Source organism: Equus caballus, chromosome 8 (genome assembly GCF_041296265.1).
Source record: "Equus caballus isolate H_3958 breed thoroughbred chromosome 8, TB-T2T, whole genome shotgun sequence".
Classification (NCBI taxonomy): domain Eukaryota; kingdom Metazoa; phylum Chordata; class Mammalia; order Perissodactyla; family Equidae; genus Equus; species Equus caballus.
Genome location: NC_091691.1, coordinates 3,570,984 through 3,576,753, shown reverse-complemented (window position 1 = coordinate 3,576,753; position 5,770 = coordinate 3,570,984). Strand labels below are relative to the sequence as shown.

At 61.8% G+C, this 5,770-nt stretch overlaps 1 long non-coding RNA gene across 1 annotated transcript; it reads left to right on the top strand.

Annotated features, from left to right (window-relative positions):
- Positions 1-2: 2 nt before the first annotated feature.
- LOC106783473 (uncharacterized) lies at positions 3-3,293 on the top strand. The gene is made up of 3 exons (XR_011441687.1): positions 3-708; positions 1,403-1,528; positions 3,125-3,293. It is a non-coding gene; the product is annotated as an uncharacterized lncRNA (long non-coding RNA).
- The last annotated feature ends 2,477 nt before the right edge of the window (positions 3,294-5,770 follow it).

Genomic DNA, 5,770 nt, shown 5'->3' with positions numbered 1-5,770 from the left:
GGTGGGGCACATGTGGATGGGAGTCAGGGTTCGAGCAGGTAGGTGGGGGATGGGGGGCTGCCCTTGAACTGGGGCAGGAGGCAGAGGGGCTGGCCCTCCTGCCGGGGCCTGAGATCATCGTCCTTCCTGTGGGTGGATTCACCCAGAACCTCCATGCTTCTGGACGTCATTCCACGTCCTCAGCTTCTCTCCGCCAGCCCCATGATGGGTACCCAGATCCAGTGAATCAGAGGGTCTCAGACACTAAAGTCACACATCTGAGGACAGGCCTAGGAGCCCACGAGAGGGACACAGACCCCAATTTATGAGGTAGAGGGCCTGCAGAGGGAGTGGCTGCTGGAGACCTGACGTCAGCCGGCTGACACACCACCTGCCTTTCAACCCCAGGGAGCCCCAGTCCTCAGGAAGGAACAGCCCTCTGGGCTTGACCTCCTCCCCCAGAACTGAAAGGCTCCTGTGATCCCCACTGCCTCAGTTTCCCCGGGTCTCCTCTTCCTCTGAACAGATTAACTAAGAGAATCTGGAACCTTCTCCCCCACCCCCACCCCATCATCTGGGGACTCCAAGAATCCCAACGAAAGACCCTGGGCCGTGTGTCCAGGGTTAATTGTCCAGAGGTCCGGCCGTGTGAGGGAGGGGAGCGGACACGGCCCTCATCGCCCCGTCATCCCGAGTCTGCAGGAGTTCCTGAACAGCAGCTTAATTCCAGTGAGTCTGCCCCACCTGGAGGACAGAGCCGTCCTCCTGACGCCAACTCCATCGGGGACGCCGTCTCTGGCCCCACGTGCTTCCTCCTGGGGATGCCTGGAGGCTGGAGACAGGCCTGTGCAGAGCTCCCATGGTCTCCCACTGCCTTCGGCTCCCTTCTCCACCCCCAAGCCCTACGCCCGGCCATGGCCTCTGTGAGGGTAGCCAGGCCCTTGTTCTCATGGACCCATGACCCAGCCAGGAGGCCCGGGGCCTGGAGATGAGTGTTCAGAGCAGGCGGCATGGGGCTGAGGGTGGCTCTGGACCAGACCTTGTCCCTCTGGGGCAGGGAGGGAAGGTGCTGGCCTGTCCCCACGGTGGCACGAAGCCCCCACTGTGGGACCGTCGGCCTGGCTGAGCTGCAGCGGCAGGCTCTGCACCTGCCCGAGGAGGCGAGGTGATGGAGCTCCTGGTGCTGGCCCTCTGTTCCACTGTGATGCTGCCAGCCGGGAGGTGGGGCCGCTCTGTAGCCTTGGGCACTCATCTGGGCCCCTGGTGGGGACCTCAGGTGGTCTCCCCCGCCTCTCCCTCCTCGCCCCACAGGCCCACCGGTCCGTCATGTGGGACATCAGCAGGAAACACAGTAGACTGGGAGAATGTGCACCAACCCTGGGGGCTTTTATTTTCTTCTTTCTGCTTATCTGCTCTTCCCAAGGTTTCTGTAAGGAGCACACGTCACAGACTGAAAACACCAGCAGCAGCCTCCTTCTATTCACCAGCTCTTCTCTAGTGTCTGAGGGATCATGACACATGTCACACACTCAGACCAGAAAGACATCAGGTGAGAAGGAAAAGCCCCTCTGTGTTCTTGCGGCCCCGCCCAGACAGGAGCACATCCACAGCTGCCTGATGGACCTTTCAGGAAGCCCTCGATGAGGCATTATTATAACCCCATGTGACAGGGGAAGAGACAGAGGCACACAGAGTTAAGTGACTTGAACTTGGTCACACAGAGTGGCGGAGCAGAGCTCACGGGTGGGTGGTGGAGCCTGTACATGGACTACTCAGGTGGGGCTGGGCGGCAGGGGTGGGGGCACCCTCAGGAGAGACCAGGGAGGGGTGCCCCACAGCAGAGGCATCTGGGGCTCTCCCTCTCTCATGCCCTCCTCTTTGTCCTCCTCCCACCTCCCCTGGTGCAGGTGGGTGAGGAGGCTGGTGCCACTGGGAGAGCAGCTGCTGGCTGAGGGGAATGCATGGCAGGGACTCAGGCTGCAATGGGCCAAGGCGTCCGGGTGAGGGGGTGATGGCACTGCTGTTGCAGCCACCACTCTCAAAGCCTCCCTCCTCTGAGGAAGGTGGGAGATACAGAGGACACACACGGGGGCCTGGGCTCAGGAGGAGCAGCAGGAGCATGGGAGGAAGACCTGGAGTCCTGCTGAGCTGGCCTGGGTGGGCGATGGATGCCCAGGCGGGCATGGTCCCTGGGTGGGTGTGAGACTGCACAGGTGTGATACCCGGGTGGGCATGAGAGTCAGCAGGCCTGACACCTGAGGGGGAATGCCGCCAGGCAGGGGTGATAGCCGGGTAAGCATGGTACACAGGCAGGCATGTTAGCAAGCGACCATGACACATGGGGGGCATAATCCTCAGCAGGTATGATACTCGGGCAGGCACATTTGCAGGTGGTGGCTGAACGCATGGACGCAGTGCACTTCTGGGCAGTCACGGGCTGTGCAGACACTGCAGGAGGCAGTGGCCAGGAGGGCCATGCACAGGGCAAATCTGATGACCTGGGTGAGTGGGTGCACTTCCTGCCCACTGCCTCTCACTGATGGACAGGACCAATCCCCAAACCTAAAGGGACCTTGAAGACTGTCCAGTCCAAGCCCTTCACCCTACAGGAAAGCGAGTCAGCCTCAGAGAGGCGAGGTGTAGCACCCAAGGCCACACTGCTGGGCAGTGGGCACCAGGGACCCTGCCACCAGGCTGTATCACACAAAGTTTCTTCCATCTGTCCTGGAGTAGAGGAGGTCAGGGGCACATGGAAGAAGCCAGTGGGAACCTACAGGGCCAGCACCTGCCCCAACTCCCCCAGCAGCAACTGGGGGGAGGCCCCTGAAGAGAGGGGATGGTCAACCTCCTGTTGGGGTATCATCCTGCCACCGAACGCCCTGGGGCATGAGCTGATGGCAGTTGAGCAGACGAGGTGCTGGGGTCACACCGTTTGACATGCATCCTGCTCGCAGGCCAAGGATGGAAAGCCGCCCTTCTCCAAACCTGCTGGGAGGGTCTCGGCACTTGGCTGTGCACCTGCCATGGATGGAACTATGCCCCCTAAGTTCATGAGTGGAAGCCGTAACCCCAGCGTGACTGTATCTGGAGACAGGGTCTTTAATTAAGGCTAAATGAAGTCATAAGGGTGGTCCTAACCCAGCAGGATCGTGGCCTTGTAAAAGAGAGAGAGATCTGTCTCCACCACTGAGGACACAGTGAGATGGTGGCCACCTGCAAGCCAGGAAGAGAATCTTTCCAGCAACTGACCTTTCTGACCCTGACCTTGGACTTCCAGCCTCCAGAACTGTGAAAAATAAACACCTGTTGTTGAAGCGCCTGATGCCTGGTGTTTGTTACAGCAGCCCCAGCTGACCAAGAGAGGACCTGACCCCGGGGCTGCATCACCCGGGCTCTGGAAGGTTCCAGCACGAATCCCAGGCCTGGCAGTATGTTGATCCACATGCAGATTCTCTGCCCCTGTCCCTGGGAGAGGGGCAGTCGATGAGAGCCCCTCAGTGGAGAGCTGAGCTGAAGGGCCTGGCTAGACCACAAAGCATCAGAAAGAGAGAACCTGGCAGAGGATCACACCTCAAAACAGGAAAGAACAGGGTTGCCTTGTGACAGCTGGGCCCAGGGCACCAACCTGAAGTCTCCTGAACAGCAGGGCACTGGAGAAACCTGGGGTTCCTGGCAGGGGATGGGGTCCGGGGAGATGGTGGGTGGGTGGTGGTGGGCTGTGCCCTTCAGCCAGGAGAAGGAGAGCTGAGCCACAGAATCACAGAGCTCTGTGGTCTGAGAAAGTGGTGGGGAGGAGATGAGAGCCCCTGGGCACCCTGGCTGGTCTCTGGTGACTTGGGCACCAGCCCCTCTTCTGGCATCCCCTCTGGGATCTGTGGATCCCTGAGTTCTAGAGGCTGGCAAGGTTAGCCCAGGTCACTCTGGTCCCGGGGCTGTGGGGGAGGGGTGCAGGGTCAGAGTAGGGGGGCAGGAGTCGGGTGCTGAATGCTGGGCAGACCCCCGCAGAGCCGAGGTGGGCGAGGCCACCCCTGCCTCCCTCTCCCAGGAGACCACCACGAAGAATCTCAGGTCAGCATAGGGGAGACGGGGAGGGAATGGCAGCGGGGCTGCAGGGCACGCTGGGGTCAGGCACTGACCGCTGATGGGAGGGGCGAGTGGCCACTTCTGGAGGAACAACAGGCGGCCGTGGAAGGCGGTGCCCGGGACGGCGGCTCGCGCTCACGGAAGGTCCACAGCACGTTCTGGTGGCGCCCGGGACGCGAGGCACAGCCAGGGCCCAGCAGCGGAGCCCTGTCCGGGGCAGCGCAGGATGGCGCTCCAGGCCCGCCCCTCGCTCCCCCTCCTTTGTGGCTCCTGGCGACCAGGCTGCAGCGCCAGCCAAAGACCCAGAGCTGCGGCGCCAGGTGAGTCCGAGGCAGGCAGCTAGTCCGGGTTGAGGTGGACGAGCTGTTGGGGACATGCCGGGTTCACCCGGGGGCAGGGGACACCAGGGGCGGTGCAGGTCCTCGGGAGCGGGCGCCTCCATCGGTGACCCCCGCTCCCCACCCACCGCGTCCCCACCCGGGTCCCTGCCGTTCTTGGCGTTGCTGGGCCCAGTATGCCGCGGACCCTTAGCTGGCATGGGATCCCCACCCTTCGACCCCAGGGTTCAGAGCAAGCTGTTTCAGGGGGTGGGGGCCTGGTTCTGCCCGGAGCAGGATCGCAGGGCCAGGGTGAGGGGTGGTCTAGGGCTGTTCTCTCCGCAGGGGGCGCTGGGATCCCAGAGGATGCTGCGCATCCTGAATTAATGGAGGAGCCTCTATCCTTCTCCCAGAAACAACTAGAACCCCTGGTGCCTCTCTAGGGATTCAATGCCACAGGTGGGGGTTGAGAAAGGTGAGGCCTCAGGCTGGGAGACCCCCCTCCAGCGCTGCCGTCCCCCTCAGTGGGTGGAGTGGTGCACACTTGGAAAGTCTCCTGGCCCTCAAGGAGCCGGTCTCCCACCCGTTCCCCGCCAGCGAGATGAGGGTGCCCCTTGGGCCTGGCTTCTCTCTACGCTGCTCCCTGTTAAATTCCCTGGGGAGGAAAAATTAAAGCAAAAAATCCTCCAGAAGGACAAACCTTGAGTCTAATTAGCGTTCAGGCTTCTCGCTGAGAAATCCTCTATCATGTTCTTCCAGGCCAGTGCTGCTGGAGGGAGAGAAGGCGTCCAGGGTTTGGGCAGGGGGATTTGGGGAGAGCAGTGAGCAGGGGAGGGGACGGCCCACCTTGATGGAGGCCCCTCTGCACAGCTTGTTGGCTTCCTCTCTCAGACCAACACGGGGGGCATTTAACCCATCTGGGTCAGCCCCCCTGGAGGGAAGACAGATTGTGCCTCTCCTGATGCCCTGGACCCCTGCCCTATTGTTGGATCCTCTGACATCTGGGCCCTGACGGCTGGTCTGTGTCGCCTGCAGGCCCACCCAATGCATGCCCTCTTCTGTGACAGCCCTGGCTCAGGCCAGGACCTCAGGTGCCTGCATGGCGCAACCAGCCCTCTGCTGGCCCCCTGCGGCTGTGCAGAGGAGGCTGTGCATCCTGGCCTGGCTGTCCCAGGACTCTGTGCTGTGGCTGAAGATGGACTTAAAGGCCAGGTTCTAGGTTGGGCTCAAGGTCATTCCCCAGTCATCCACCTGTGCTGAGGGGCCTGACTCCTGCCCCAGGTGAGATGTCTACCCTGCTGCGGTCCACATGCCCTACCCACGACCTGACCCCACTCCAGGCCTCAGTGTCCACCCAGAAGCCGAAGAGAAATACACAGTGCCCCCTCCAG